Source organism: Arachis hypogaea, chromosome 18 (assembly GCF_003086295.3).
Source record: "Arachis hypogaea cultivar Tifrunner chromosome 18, arahy.Tifrunner.gnm2.J5K5, whole genome shotgun sequence".
NCBI classification, from domain to species: Eukaryota; Viridiplantae; Streptophyta; class Magnoliopsida; order Fabales; family Fabaceae; genus Arachis; species Arachis hypogaea.
Window position 1 is genome coordinate 131,071,220 of NC_092053.1, and position 17,503 is coordinate 131,088,722.

Consider the following 17,503-nt stretch of genomic DNA (forward strand, 5'->3'; position numbering starts at 1 on the left):
TATATTTGTTTCGCTTAATTTTTATTTTATTTTGACTTAAATTTGTATCAACAATTTCAATTTTAAAAATAAATACCACTCTTTTAAAAAAATGAGTTCAATTATAAACTTATTAATTCAATTTTAAAATTAATTTTTTTTCAAATATATTAAAATGGTATATTACAAATCAAAAGTAAATTATAACTTGTCTCGTTTAATAAGAGTCCATTTGGGAAGTAGCAAAAGTTATTTTTTTTTTTACTTTTGGATTATGAAGTTATAATTTGTGTGTTTGGCACCATTTAAAAAAAAAAGCTTTTAACCTTCCTGAAAAGTTAATTTATACCTTTATGAAGAAGTAAAAATATATGACTCCTCTGCTTCTCGATGAGTCATTCTATCACTTACTTAAAAAAAATTAATTTAAAAAAAAAATCTACTTTTCTTCTTGACTCTGAAAAATATTAACCATTCACTACAATTTTCACGCAAGGTCTGTTAGAAGCACTGGCCTTCCACCATCATTCTCACGCAATGCTCCAAACCTCACCATTTTTATGTAATGATTTATCTGATGGAAGTATTGATCCTCCACCACCATTTTCAGACAATATTGCATCTGAACAACCTACTGCATATATTCCTTCTAAGTATTTTTTTATCATTTTATCACTCTATTTTTTATTATTAAATTTGTATTTAACTGTGGTATGAAATTTTAGTTTTAATTTTTTTTCACATGTGATTTTATAACTTGCTATTATTTTCATAATTAATTATAATAAGTTCTTGACCTCAATAAAGGAGAAGATAATTTTAATACGAATACAAAAAATAAAAAACAATAACAAAATATACATTGACACATTTTATATTTATTTTTTATTTTCATTTACTATATCATACACAATATTAGTGATTAGGTTATGTAAAATCAACATTCAATATTGAGAAGTATTTGTTATTATCGTTATTTTAATATTCATTGTAAAAAAAATTTATTTTTTGAGTTATTTATTCAAATACTATAATTTTAAAATAAGTACTTTTATAACTAAAAATTCAAACACAAAATAATTTATTTATAAGCTGCTATTAATAAAAATTCTTATGTTTAAGCTCTTCTTTCAAAAGAACTTATTTAAGTTATTTATCTAAACCGGACAGATAATAAAATTGGGGTCTTTCAAACTGACTTAAACGAAAAAAAATAAAACTAATACGATAAAGAAATTAGAATTAGACAGAATCCGTAATTTATCTTATCTGCAGTGTAAGTGTGGTGGTGTCTTTCATGGTAAAAATATCCTTTTTCATATGTGAAATTATGTTCATATAAAATATGTCAAATCATAAAAGGACATATATAATAATGGAAAATTTTTAAATGTATCTAAAACATGGCTCTTTCAGAAATTTTATCCATTAATTTTAATTAATATATTATATATTTTTTATAATAAACGATTAAAATTATTTGAATATTGGTGTTTCAAATACATTTAAACGTCTTTCATTGATAGTAACACATTGAATTTAAACAAACTTTAAGATGCAATTAAATATAAATTGAAAAAAAAGTTGCTTAACACAAAGAAAATGACAAACAAAGCTAAAAATGGAATTTGTTCATATCCTGGCCCAACGATTAAGACCCAGAGTCTAAGTAAAAAGGCCCAACCCAAAGGGTTGACCTCACCTTTCACCAGATCAGCCACTACAAAGTCGGTACTCGTCTCGACTTGCTCTAAGGAAGTCGGAAACGAGGATTAGCTGGCAGATAAGCACTCATTTGAATGAGTAACTGCCCCTACAATCTCTCTAACCACTTTCACGAGCCATATCTTAACTTCCCTAAGATAAAGGGACGGTTAACACCCTAGAAAAGTGGCACTACTCCAACGGTGGTTATTGGATCACCACTATAAATACACTGACACCCTTCAGGTATCTCTAAGTTCCAATACTCTCTAGATCTGCTAACACCCTTGCTGACTTAGGCATCGGAGTGTCTTTGCAGGTACCACCCCCCATTCTTTCACGCGTACAGGTCGGACGGAGTGCACCGAGTTGCAGACCCACCTGAAAGCCTCCTCCTTCGTACGTCTGGGCCAACCAACACCATCCAACCCATTAATCTCCGGTTACCCACCGTAACATTGGCGCCGTTGCCGGGGACCCGAGAGATCAACCAGTGATGGCGGACAGATCCCCTGAGGAGGGTCATGTGGAAACAGATTCTGAACAAGAGAATCTGGATACCGGAAATAATGACGCGGACCTAACCCTCCATCAGGAAACCCACGATCAACACAAAGAAGGAACCTCCGGAGTCAAAACCCCGAAGGTGAATTCCTCTGAAGGCCGTGAGTCAGAGAAAGACGGACAGTTCCACGCAACTGAGCTTATGGGATTAGTTCATGTCCACCAAAGTCGTTTGGAACAACTAGAACAGGAACGGGAGCGACAAAGGGAGATAGAAAAGCACCTAAGAGAGGAGATGGATCGACGAAAAGAGTTAGAGGAAAAACTCTTAAAGTTAGAATCCTCCCTCAAAGGTCGGAACTCCCGTGATAGTAGAGAAGAATTGCCCCTAGGAGGGGAAGATCCTTTTAGTGAGGACATAATGAGGGCAAAAGTTCCGAGAAACTTTAGAAGCCCTGATATGGACCTCTACGACGGAACCACTGATCCAAAGCATCATCTGAGCAACTTTAAAAGTCGGATGTATCTGGCTGATGCTTCTGATGCTACGCGATGCAAAGCTTTTCCGACAACCTTGTCAAAAGCAGCGATGAAGTGGTTCGACAGCCTCCCCCCGAGGTCGGTTACCAGTTTTGAAGACCTCTCAAGGAAATTCTTGATGAGGTTCTCTATCCAGAAAGACAAAGTAAAACATGCACCAAGCCTCCTGGGAATAAAACAGGAGGTCGGAGAAACCTTACGAGCCTATATGGAAAGGTTCAACAAAGCATGTTTAGAGATTCAAGACCTGCCCACCGAGGCAGTCATAATGGGGTTAGTCAATGGGCTCAGAGAAGGTCCCTTCTCACAGTCCATATCCAAAAGACATCCCATCTCTCTAAGTGATGTACAGGAAAGAGCTGAAAAGTACATCAACATGGAGGAAAATGCTAAGTTAAGAGACCTGAGTTGGCGACCTGGACACCCTCCCTCAACAAAAGAGAGAGAGAGAGGGAAACCAAGAAGAAGGAAGAACTCGGCCTCGATAGACCAAGAAAATATCACTCTTATACTCCTCTGAAAGTTTCAATAGTGGATGTATACAGAGAGATTTGTAACACCGAAAGGCTGCCACCCCCCAGACCCATTAAAAATAAAAAAGGGGGGAGCCGCAGCGACTACTGTGAGTACCATAAAATATATGGTCACTCCACAAATGACTGTTACGACCTCAAAAATGTGATAGAAAAGCTGGCGAGGGAAGGTCGGCTTGAGAGATATCTCATAGAAAGGTCGGACAGTCATGGGAAGAGAAAGCGAGATGATATGGATAGAAGAGACCCACCACCGCAGACGCCGGAGAGACATATCCATATGATCTCAGGGGGGTTCGCGGGAGGAGGACTCACCAAATTCTCTCGCAAAAGACACCTCAAGAGAGTCTACCAAGTCGGAGGAGAGTCATCCGACCTCCCAACCATTTCATTCACAAAAGAAGATGGGCAAGGAATAATCCCTGGACACGATGATCCAGTGGTAATAACTATGATCCTAGCAAATGCTCATCTCCACAGAACCCTAGTAGACCAAGGAAGCTCAGCGGACATTCTTTTTAAGCCCGCTTTCGACAAACTAGGGTTGGATGAGAAAGAATTAAGAGCCTACCCCGACACCTTATACGGACTAGGCGACACGCCAATAAAGTCACTAGGATTTTTGCCCCTCCACACCACCTTTGGAAAAGGGGAAAAATCAAAAACTCTGAGCATAGACTTCATAGTCATCGATGTAGGGTCAGCATATAATGCTTTAATTGGTAGAGCTACCCTTAATCGACTCGGAGCGGTGGTATCCACTCCTCACCTTTGTATGAAATTCCCGACCTTAGCGGGGATAGCAACGGTAAGGGGAGATCAGAAATTGGCAAGGAAGTGTTATAATGAAAGCCTAAACCTGAGAGGAAAAGGCAGAGAAGTTCACACAGTAGAGCTCGGAGGAAAAACCGAGGAGATACAGGTCGGCGAAGAGGAGGAAAAAAATACCCACATAGGGGCCAACCTAGGGGAAACCCTAAAACAAGGATTGACTAAGCTCCTAAGAGATAATTTCGATCTCTTCGCCTGGAAGGCCTCCGACATGCCTGGAATAAACCCCGAGCTCATGTCCCATAAGCTCTCGGTTTATCTGGGGTCCCGACCTGTACAACAAAGAAGACGCAAGCTCGGCCCAGAATGAGCCCTAATAGTAGAAGAGCAAGTACAAGCGCTCCTAGAAGCCGGCTTCATCAGAGAAGTCAAGTACCCAACATGGCTAGCCAATGTAGTGCTAGTCAAAAAACAAAATGGTAAATGGAGAATGTGTGTCGACTATACCGACTTAAATAAGGCCTGTCCCAAGGACCCTTACCCACTGCCAAGTATTGACACCCTGGTAGACTCCAGCTCGGGGTATCAATACTTGTCATTCATGGACGCCTACTCGGGGTATAACCAAATCCCGATGTATGAGCCAGATCAGGAGAAAACATCATTCATCACGCCCAGAGCTAATTTTTGCTACGTGGTCATGCCGTTTGGATTAAAGAATGCAGGGGCCACATACCAGAGGCTGATGAATAAGGTGTTTGCCTCTCACCTTGGAAGCCTAATGGAAGTATACGTCGATGACATGCTGGTAAAAACCAAGAAAGAAGTCAATCTCTTGGCAGACCTCTCACAAGTCTTCGACACCATAAGGTTACACGGGATGAGACTAAATCCCTCAAAGTGTGCCTTCGCAGTAGAGGCAGGAAAATTCCTAGGGTTTATGCTAACACAAAGAGGGATTGAAGCTAATCCCGACAAGTGTAGAGCTATCCTGGAGATGAAAAGCCCGACCTGTTTAAGAGAGGTCCAGCAGCTGAACGGCCGACTTGCAGCCCTCTCCAGATTTTTGGCAGGATCAGCACTAAAATCCCTTCCACTGTTCTCCTTATTGAGAAAGGGATGTCAATTCGAATGGACTCCGGAATGCGAAGAGGCATTCCAAGAGTTCAAAAGATTCTTGAGCCAACCTCCTATTCTGACCCGACCCATAGCTGGGGAAGACCTCGTCCTATACTTATCTGTAGCAGACAAGGCCGTCTCGTCGGCCCTGATAAGAGAAGACGAGGTCAGACAACACCCAGTATATTTCATCAGTAAAGTTCTACAAGGCCCTGAGCTAAGGTACCACAAACTAGAGAAGTTTGCCTACTCCTTAGTAGTAGCCTCACGAAGGATACGGCCTTACTTTCAAGCTCACACAATAAGAGTTCGCACGAACCAACTCATGAAGCAAATCCTCTAAAAGACGGATGTTGCAGGGAGAATGGTTCAGTGGGCAATAGAACTCTCCGAGTTTGACTTGAAGTATGAAACTCGGACGGCGATCAAAGCCCAGTGCCTCACCGACTTCATTGCGGAATACGCGGGAGACCAAGAGGAAAAACCAACTACATGGGAACTTTATGTAGATGGATCCTCAAACAAAACAGGAAGCGGTGCAGGCATAATATTGGTTGACGAAAGAGGGACCCAAATAGAGGTTTCCCTCAAATTTGAATTCTCAGCTTCAAATAATCAGGCGGAGTATGAAGCCTTGATTGCTGGATTGAAGCTGGCGGAAGAAGTCGGTGCTACAAAAGTGATGATATACAGCGATTCGCAAGTAATAACCTCCCAGATAAGTGGAGAGTATCAGGCAAAGGACCCAAATATGAAAAGATACTTGGAAAAAACTCTGGAACATCTTGGGCGCTTTGCAGAAACCGAGGTCAAACACATAACTCGAGATCTAAATAGCAGAGCAGACGCCCTATCCAAGTTGGCAAGTGCCAAGCCAGGAGGGAATAACAGAAGCCTGATCCAAGAAACTCTCCAAAAACCCTCCGTGGTAAAAGTAGAAGACAAACAAGAGGTCCTTGAGATAGTCGGATTAAGCCTTGGTTGGATGAACCCCTTGATCGAATACATGAAATTCGACATCCTCCCCAAGGAGGAGAAAGAGGCTAAGAAGATCCGAAGGGAAGCACAACATTACACTTTGGTGAGAAATATCCTCTACAGAAGGGGAATATCAACACCATTACTAAAATGTGTACCGACTTCAAAAACCATCGAAGTGTTGGAAGAAGTCCACAGTGGGATCTGCGAAAATCATCTCGGAGCAAAGTCACTAGCCAGGAAAGTGATCCGAGCTGGATTCTACTGGCCGACCTTGCAGAAAGATGCCACGGAATTTGTGAAAAAGTGCCAACCATGCCAGATGCATGCAAATTTCCATGTGGCTCCCCGGAGGAGCTCATCAGTATCACTTCTCCATGGCCTTTTGCAAAATGGGGAATGGATTTGCTAGGACCCTTTCCCCAAGCGCCAGGACAAGTCAGATACCTGATTGTGGGAATAGATTATTTCACAAAGTGGATAGAGGCAGAACCATTGGCCACCATCACCGCACAAAGAAGTCGGAGGTTCCTCTACAAAAATATCATCACAAGGTATGTGATACCTCATTCCATTACTACAGATAATGGAACCCAATTCACCGACTCTACCTTTAGAAGCCTAGTAGCCAGTATGAAGATCAAACACCAGTTCACCTCGGTGGAACACCCGCAAGCCAATGGGCAAGCCGAGGCAGCCAACAAAGTCATACTGGCAGGGCTAAAGAAAAGATTACAAGATGCAAAAGGAGCCTGGGCCGAAGAGCTCCCACAAGTGCTATGGGCTTACAGGACAACCCCCCAATCCGCCACTGGAGAAACACCCTTCCGACTAGTCTATGGCGTAGAAGCCATGATCCCAATAGAAGTCAACGAACAAAGCCCAAGAGTGATTCTCCATGACGAGATCGGAAATATACAGGGGCATAAAGAGGAGCTCGACTTGCTTCCCGAGGTCCGAGAAGAAGCCCAGATAAGAGAAGCAGCGTTGAAACAAAGGATGACTACAAGATACAACAAAAATGTCATTCGAAGAGCATTCACCCCAAGTGACTTAGTCTTGATCAGAAACGACATTGGAGTCAACAAATCAGGAGAAGGAAAGCTCGCTACAAACTGAAAAGGACCATACAAAATCAATGAGGTCTTAGGAAAGGGCTATTATAAAGTAACCGACTTGGACGGCACCGAGTTACCAAGGTCGTGGCATGCTTGTAATATGAAAAGGTACTATAGCTAAAAGCGAACTCTACTCCCTGATGTACTCTTTTCCCAACTTCATGATTTTTTTCCAAAACCAAAGGGTTTTTTCTGGAGAAGGGTTTTTAACGAGGCATCATAGTAGAGACTAAGGGAAATAGATTGTCAAAAACCCTTAGTAGCAATAAGGTACCTCCCCAATTAATAAAAGATCTTTTTCATATATATCTCTTGCAAATTCCTTTTTTGTATTTTCTTTCGACGAAACGCGCCGACTTAAGCTCGACAAAACGTGAAAATCCCATGAACCGACCTAGATGGTCGTCAGGATAAAACGACGAGGTACAAGTCGGTGTAAAGAGGTTACAGAAGGTGATCATGATAAACTCGGAAACATCCCGACTCATAAGTTGGAATGGAAAACCGAGTAAAGCAAAAATGAATCACGAAAGTAGCCTAAGTCATAAAAACTCAATGAAATGAAATTGAGTACTAGGAATAACCAAAGAGAGATAGGAAAAAACTTAAGAAAAAATTAAAAGGCTTTCTTAAAGATCCTTAAAATAAAAAGGTTCAGAAAGACAGACAAAGCCAAAAGAAAAGGTTTTTCCAGAAAAGATCAAAGGGAAGTTCGAAATCAAGAAAAACATGCACGCATAAGGTAACTTAAACCCTTATCCAAAAAGGGTATTTATTTTTTAACTTAAACCCTTATTAAAAAAGGGTATTAAAAAGTGTTTTGTTTACGGCCTTAAAAGGCTAAAAAATTGTTCACGCACTACCAAAATTAAATAAAGAGTTTAAAAAGAGGGGACCCACAGGCCGGGCCCCCATATAGCCAACAAAATTATTTTTTAGGAAGGAGAGTAGACGGATCACCATCACCAGAGCCAGGAGGAGCACCACCAGGACCGGGAAGGGAGGCATCCATAGGAGATGAAGAGGAAGTCGGAGAAATTGTGGAGGAACTCGGGGCGTCCTTAGGGCGAGGAGGAGACTCTATAATCCTTTGGCCCCGAGTCTTCAAATCTGACTCGGAAATAATCTCGGGGACAGGGGGATCCACAATGGTACCATCGATGACAACCTTATCGGGATCTAAAGGAGAGAGGTCCAAGTCAGGGGCAATGACTCCGACCTGCTCCTTAAAGATCCTCCAAGCCTCCTCAGTGCCATCAGCAATAGAGTCCTCCAACTCGGCGTATGCCTTCCGAGAATTCAGCAGATCATTTTTCACAGACACAAGATCATTAAACAAACTTTGATAGCTATCCTGTGCTGTCTTCCTCAAACCGACCTCCATGTTGCATTGGGCTTGCAACTTCCTCTCCCTCTCCCGGAGGTTATCTCTCTCCTCCCTCAGCTTGGCGACTTCCTCCTTCAACTTCCCCTCATGCTCCTGATATATGAGAAGCCTTCCTTCCAGCTCTTCGACCCTCGAAGTCATCCCTAAAGAGCTGAGAGGAGCCTTCTCAAAAATATCTAAGAGTTTGCCACAAACCCCCGCCGCCTTGAGGCTCTCCTCAACCAGAGTGGTAAGGTGGCGCCGAACAGAAGCATCATCCATGCTTATACGAGCATGGGGATAGATGTTCTTTCGGACGAATGCAAGAGCATCCGCCTTCACCTCACCAGAAGAGCCAGACTCTAAGGTCTTGCGCTTCTTATTATCTGGCTCAGGAGAAGGTCGAGCAAAGGGGGGCGGCTGAGAGAAAGTTGAAGAAGAAATCACAATGGGCTGAGAGGGAGTCCCAACGTTCCGAGGAGGAGGAGGAGGAGAGATAACCGCCCTGGCGCCACCAGTCCTGGCGCAAGACCTTGCTTTAGCCTCCTGGACCCTTTGGTAAGACTCCTGAGCGTTTGCCTTTGCCATCTCTGAAAGGACAATAACAGATAGATCAGACAAGTCGGAAAAGTCAGTCAGACAAGTCAGAAATCTAACAAACAAATAAAAGCTACCTAGCTGTGCCTGGACAAAGGTCGGAGCCCCCTGGAGAAACTTTTTTGTGTCCAAATATGAGGCCCTCCCCACACTTCTCGGAGGAACCCCACAATGGCTGCTTCTACCTCATCCAGGTCATCCAGACCATATTTCTCGCAGGGGGAGGCCTCCAGCCAGTATAAAGGAAAACGCGAAGAAGAATTATCATCCAGAAAAAAGGGATGGTGACCCTCTACAGCTTGAACTTTGAAAAAACAATTTTTAAAGTCATGGAAGGATTCGTCAAAAAGGGTAAAAACTCTCCGACCCTGTATGGCTCGGAAAGACACCCATTGTTGCTTATTGTTTAGCCCACTGAAGGGTTTGGTCATATGAAAGAGATAGAAAAAAATCTTCAAAGAAGTCGGGAACTCCAAAGCTTGGCTAATAAATTGATAAATTTTCAAAAAACCCCAAGAGTTGGGGTGAAGCTGGGTAGGGGCAACTCGGCAGTGATGCAAAACAGATATCTCAAAGTTTGAAAAAGGAAGAAAAGCACCCAAACGGGTGATCATACACTCATACATAAAGAAAAAATGAGGGGCCGCCTCATTGACCCTCCCAAAGCAAACCCGATCTTCAGGACCCGGGACTACCAATTCATACTTCGGCTCGTCATCCTCAGAAGTACAAATTCTGTGGTGAGTGCGAAGGTGGGTGATAAACTCAGTATCAACCGAGGGTTCCTCCCCTAGGACCGTGACATCAACCCATTGAGAAAGGATATCTACGGAAGCCATTTCTTTTTCTTAAAAAGGTAGCAAAAACCTACAAGGGAAAAAGAAAAGGAAAAATAAAAAATACAGTCTCTAAAGGAGGAAGTACGGAACTGAAGTCTACAAACCAACCTATCTACAAAATGAAGGCATGCAAATAAAAAAGCATGTTACAAAAAGAACTAACCTTTATCCGAAAATGAGGGTTGGAGAAAACGAAAGCCTTCGAAAATGCAAAAATGCAGCACGAACGAATGAAGGAGAAATTTGAAAAATCGCAGAAACGAAACAATGAAAGAGAGGGAAAGTATTTATAAGTACGTTAGGGGCATAATGGTAAAAACGGAGCAGTCATTAATGAAAATGCACCGTTACCAAGACCATCAATCCCTACGCACATCCCTAACGGACACGACGCTTGATTAGACGTAACTGTCAGAACCAAAAGGTCACAAAAGTCACGTCGGTTTCGAAACATCACGTCGGTCACAACCCCGAGTAGTATACTCGAACCCAAATCCTAAAGAGAAATTGGGCTCGAGTAGGGGCACTGTTCATATCCTGACCCAACGATTAAGGCCCAGGGTCCAAGTAAAAAGGCCCAACCCAAAGGGTTGACCTCACCTTTCACCAGATCAGCCACTACAAAGTCGGTACTCATCTCGACTTGCTCTAAGGAAGTCGGGAACGAGGGTTAGCTGGCAAATAAGCACTCATTTGAATGAGTAACTGCCCCTAGAATCTCTCTAACCATTTTCACGAGCCATATCTTAACTTCCCTAAGATAAAGGGACGGTTAACACCCTAGAAAAGTGGCACTACTCCAACGGTGGTTATTGGATCACCACTATAAATACACTGACATCCTTCAGGTATCTCTAAGTTCCAATACTCTCTAGATCTGCTAACACCCTTGCTGACTTAGGCATCGGAGTGTCTTTGCAGGTACCACCCCCCATTCTTTCACGCGTACAGGTCGGACGGAGTGCACCGAGTTGCAGACCCACCTGAAAGCCTCCTCCTTCGTACGTCTGGACCAACCAACACCATCCAGCCCATTAATCTCCAGTTACCCACCGTAACAGAATTAAAGAACTAAATTAAAAAAATAAAAAAACAGTAAAATAAATTAATTCCAAATATTAATTTATACTAGTATTTTATGATTTCTTTTTGCGCCAATGTGGCTATTAATTCTGTAGAGATGGTGGTACTCAAATATGGTTCCATATTCTTTTCATCAATTATATTTTCTATATGCTATTTGCATTTAGCTTTGTTCGAGTTAAGATTCATTTTTTACTCTAGCTGAATCATATCAATAAAAAATTGCCTTTTATGTTATTATTAATCATGATCAAAAGAATTATATTGTGTCGAACTTTTGTACTAACAATATCTATAAAAAATAAATTTTAGTTAACAAAATAATTTAACTCTAAAAAATATCTAAAATTTTTAAATTTTTTCTTTTATTTTAATCTATTTTAACCATCTCTAATCTCTAACCTTTCATCACTATCACTCTCAAAATTGTACAAGTTAATAATTGATTTTTAATTTAAATCATATATTATATTAACTACAATTTCTCAGCAGAAATGCTTTTCACAAAGAGGCATGCTACACATACAAGTCTTTTTGGCTTACAAGTTTTACAAGTTGGCACAAGCCCAACAAAAAATACGCATTACATTCCCACATTCAAGAGTAAATAAACGCACGTTATTCAACCACTTCCTGTTTCCAAAACGCGCTACTCACCATGCATTGTAAACGACTCTTCTTCTTCTTCCTCTATGAAAACGAGTTTCTTGCCAAATTTAAAGATAATGGAACTTCAGAAATACACCCAAACGATTACAGAAATATACCCAAAGAATTATAGAAATTATAGAAATACACCCAAACGGTTACAGGAATTCACCCAAACGATTATAGAAATACACCCAAAGGATTACAGAAATACTCCCAAAGGATTACAAAAACTACACCCAAAGGATTTAAGAAATACACCCAAAATTCGTTGAAGTACACCTTATGCATAATTCATAACTCTTTCTCTTTCTCCTCCTCATCTTCTGCTGCTTCTTCTTCTTCAAAAACGATTTCAGAGCTTGATGTCAAAAAACAATGAAAATCGAGAATAATGAAGAAAGAAAACAGAGAAAAAAATACGTAAATGAAGAAGGAGAAAAAGAAGGCAAGAAACGAAAGAAAAGAAGAAGAAGAAGAGGAAGAAGAAGGTGCAGCAAGAAGAAGAAGAAGGTGCAGTGAAAACGTGCAGTAACGGTTGAAGGAGAAAGAGAAGGAAAGAAACGAAAGAAAAAAAGAAGAAGAGGAAGAGGAAGAAGAACATGCAGCAAGAAGAAGAAAAACGTGCAGTAATGGTTGAAGAAGGAGAAAGAGAAGGCAAGAAACGAAAGAAAAGAAGAAGAAGAAGAAGAGAAAGAGAAAGAGAAAGAAGAACGTGCGCAAGAAGAAGAAGAAGAAGGTGCACTTGTAAAAGCTTGTATAAAAAAATGCTTGTATGTGAAAAATTTCTCTTTCACAAATGAGGACCGAATATAGATTAGATTTTGCAAGATTTAATTAGATCTAAATTTGATCTTAATATTTTATTAGGTCTATTTTAAAAATTTAAACTCAGTTTTAAATTAAATTAAAATAAATTAAATTAAATCAAGTTGATTTGATATATAATTAGTATATATAATTTTTTAATTTATGAATGAAAAATTAATGAAATCTTATCTTTAGAGATTATATTTAATAAATTTTATGTTTAGAAAATAAATTACTTCAAGAATTTAACTTTGATGGACTAAAATTTTTTATATAGTTATCTAATTATATTTGTTTTTTTTATAATTATTCATACAATCAATATAAACGATGATTCTTTTATTTGACATAAAATTGCGTAATTAAATATACGCGTAAAACTGTTCTATATTATTAATGTATCAAAATTAAATTTTTATTTAAAAAATATTAATTAAATATAAAATAATATTTTTTAATAAATTTACGGTAATATATATTTTAATTATAAAATAGAGTTTAATTTTGAGATATTGATAGTGTAAAGTATTTTATACTGTCATGCAATTACATTCGTTATTTTAGATGACTATTTACGCATTCTTTTAAATGATTATTCATTCGGTCAATATAAAAAATAGTTATTTTTACATTACGTAATTAGATACACTTATAAAATTATTTTATACTGATAATATATCAAAATTAAATTCTATAAAATATAATTTTAGACTAATCCATCAAAAGTATGATTCAAACGCGATACCGGGCGGGTCGGATTTTAAATAGTCCGACTCCAAATAACGAATGATTCCTAATATTAGTAGACGGACTTAGAAAAGTGTCGTGCTATCTATAATAAAAAATAAAAATAACATGTATAATAAATACCAAAAAAATGTGTAATACATATTTTTCTGAAAACTTAATTACTTTTTACCCAATTTTATTCTTCAAGGAAGAAATTTAAATTCGAAATGGAGGTCTCTTTCTTACCCCGTGTTCCAACTACCTTTGACGAAAATATAATTGATTTAATCCATTGGAAATATAATGTCACTTTACTAAATTAGGTAGCCCTTGGCCCATTGCATCGAAGATCCTTTTTCAAGTTCTCCTTAATACTTTGATAATATATCCATGTCAATGTCATCCTAAATTCAGCGTGCTGAGTACAAACTTGTAAATATTACCATGTCATTTATTTAGTATACAATGAACGCAACCTCACTAAAAAAAGACACACAAATAGGTTAAAATTGTATAACTAACATCAAAGTATTATTACGTGCATATCAAGAAAATGTGGCATGGAAAAAACCATGTTTGTTAAGCAATGGAAATAGAGAATATATACTATTCCAAGTGAAGAGTGGTCACTAGATAGAAAGTGATCGTGAACACTAACTTGCCACCACTTGTTTTTGTTAATTGGAGATAGGGGTGTCGATGGATCAGATCCGATCCATATATCCGCGGTATTTATCCAAATTCGATCCGAAAATTGCAGATATGGATATGATCCGCAAGACTTTTGGATTGGATCAGATCATATCCGCACACTAATCGGATCGGATTGCGGATTGTGTTGGTATCCGCATATTCGCGTATCCGCAAAAATAAAGAAATAAATAAGTAAATATTCTTTTTATGTTTTATTTCAACTAATAATTATCATATATATTGTATTATTTTAATTTATTATTTAAGAAAAATATGTTTAATATTATTTTAAGAGTAAATATATTTAAAATAATAGAAAAAATGAATTTCATTGATATGTTTTTAATAAAAATAAGTTTTTAAAAATATTTTTGTGTTTTGCGGATATATCCAATATCCGATCCGCAAATGTGCGGATCAGATCGGATCAGATCCAACCTTAAATTGGATCCGATCCGATCCAATGATTTTAGTGTGGATCGAATCGAAATTTTAGCAATATCCGATCTGATCCGATCCGCGTTGACCCCTAATTGGAGAAGGGACCATGTAAAACTAGCCGTTCTAAAAGCGAATCAAAGGCAAATATTTGTGTGGGGGAGAACAGGGATTGCTTATGCAATTAGTTATACCCTTGAAGAAAAAATAAATTAAAAGTTTGATTATTTTTTTTCAAAACAATCAATTATCTTTAAATTGAGTATTCATTTGTAATCATGTGCATTCAGCCGGTGTTGGGATAACTCATCACAACATTTTTATTTTTTATGATCTAGTTTTAGAAATGTGTAATGGCTGTTAAATGATGGAATACATAAAAGTTAAAGATGATTTGACAAATAAAATACAATAACTTTTGATGATCTATTAGTGTACACTCATTATGGAATACAAAATAATATAAAATAAATTAAATAAACGAATACAAAATGTCACTTACGTGATATATATTCCATGTAAATGTTATGATGATAACAATGTTGGGGACAATAACTATGTTGGCGTAAAAGATTAAAATACTAACCGATTAGTTCTGAAAAATATTTAGTATATAGTAATGTACTTGGAACTAATTTGTTAAATACATCTTTGGGGATACATTTTAATAATTGGGATATTTTCATTTTGAGAGAATACCATTTAAGGATTAATTATGAACATATTGATTTTTTGGAATCAAATTGGTGTTACAAATACTAATGGGAGATATGTGAATAAAATAATCAATAAAATAATTTTTAATGATCACCACATAAAAAATCAATTCAAACAAAACAGATTTATCAGATTCCATAGCATGTTTCTATCCAAAGTTTTCAAACCAACAATGGGATTAAGATGAGGTTACTTTCCCCCCTCATGCCAACTAATAAGACGAGATTGCTTTGATTCTAGTTTACTAACTCCATATGGAGCACCCCAACTATGTTCTTTATTTTATAGTAAAATTAAAATAAAGTGAAATATTTATTTGTTTAATTCGGTGTTGGAAGTGGGCACATGTAGCGGGATATTATTCGTTCTCTGTTAGTGTAGGTAAATCATGTACATAAGTGCCTAACATGGGGGTGGTGGTGGAAGTTTTCATTGCATGGCTTCTCCATGTGTTGAAAATTCCATGCCCCACTATTAAAGTCAAGCTTAAAATAATTAAAAGCAAGAGAACCTTTTGTTGTAGAGGATACAGACGGCAAAGGAAAATCTAAAAATATTCTTGCAATAAGAACACACGGAAATACTTTATGCCCTTTCTGGTAGAAAAGTATTCAATTCATACCCACTATACCCTTTTGCAATATGGCTGAAATTTCATTCTTTCTTTGAAGCCAACGGGCCATTACTTTTGTCGTTTTTTCAGGCTATATAATATTTCATAATATGGCAATTTACTTCGATCCCTTCTACGAAGAATCAATGATTTCTTTAGACAACCGTTTGGGATGCTGAGAAATTGTGTAAGCATTGGAATTGATTGATTATGTTAATCTAAAAAAACATGGATCATCCAGTCACACAGGCAGCAAGTAGCTGTCCAAAACCAATGTTTGCACTTTGCATCGTATTATTATTGAAATTAAAATCAATTAAAAAAAAAAGAATAAGGCACGTCTTAAAAAGTGAAATAAATTATCCTACAAGACAGATAACAAAGTTATATTGTGGTTTGTGACGCTCGAAAAGTTGAATTGTCAATTCATCCATGTCAAGTTGTCACTACTTAAGAAACAGCCAGCATCTTTGTATTTATTTATCAAAAGATGATTGCGCACGATTAACGGTGACCCATGTAAATGGCTTTAGAAAGATTATACCCCAAACTGCTAAACCATATGGATGGAAGCCTAAAAAAGAAAAAAGAGAGAGAGAGAGAGAAAGAGAAAAGGGAGCGAAGATTATAGGATATTTTTTTTTATATTGATTAAATGTGTATTAATACGTTACTGAAAGTTTGAGATTTTTTTTATGACATTTTTTAAAATTAATATTAATTAAATCCGATGGTCCAATTTGTTTAAAGAGGGAAAATAAATTACAAATCAGTTCGATTTATATTTTTAAAAACAAAAATAGAAGAGTTTGATTTCAATATAATTTTTTTTATTTTCAAAAAACACAAATTGAACTGTCTGATTTCAATGTTAAAATTATTTTAATTTTCAAAAACACAAATCAGATGACAGTCTAATTTGTGCTCGTTTGTTAAAAAAGTTTAAAAAATTACAAAGAAATCGAAAGCACCAATTTATTAAATCCACAATAGTATAAATTACATCTCTTTTCACATCATTTTATGATACACCCCCTGTAACATAGGAAAAATAAAAAGCAAAGACTATACCCCAAACATTTTTAAAGATACAACTCAGTACTCAACCTTTTTCTTATTTGCTATACACTAGTTTTGTTAAAAACTGACGAAAAAGCATATTTTCACTCAGCTATGCAGATCAATTTACACCTACTTAAAATTCAGGGTTAAAAAATAATGATTTAGAATCCTAATTCATCCTCTTAATTATACTCATACTTAAAAAAGTGAAAAAAAATTCAAATATATATTATCTTTTAAATACAAAAAAAAGATTAAAAAAATTCATAATTTTTTTTATTTAAAATTAAGATGGGTTAAGACTCCCAATCATTTTTCTAGAAAAGTACATAACTTAAAGCATACCAGCCTATACTATCTATATAAACATGGAAACAATACATGCGTAACCATTTTCAATTTGAGCTAATCTGGTACATTCTTTTTTTCCTTCTAATTTTTATTGTGTAAAAAAGACTAATTATTTATTTCCAATTTCGAGGGCGATTATGCCTATCATGATAAAATATATGCAATCAAAGATGGCACCAAAAAAAAAAAAAATAATGCAAAGATTCGTTAGAACAAAGTTAAAGAGAGTCAAATTCGTCAAAATAACTAGCTTATTCGGAACAAAAAGTGAAAAGGCTTAAAATATTCGATTATGTACAGAATAATTCAAC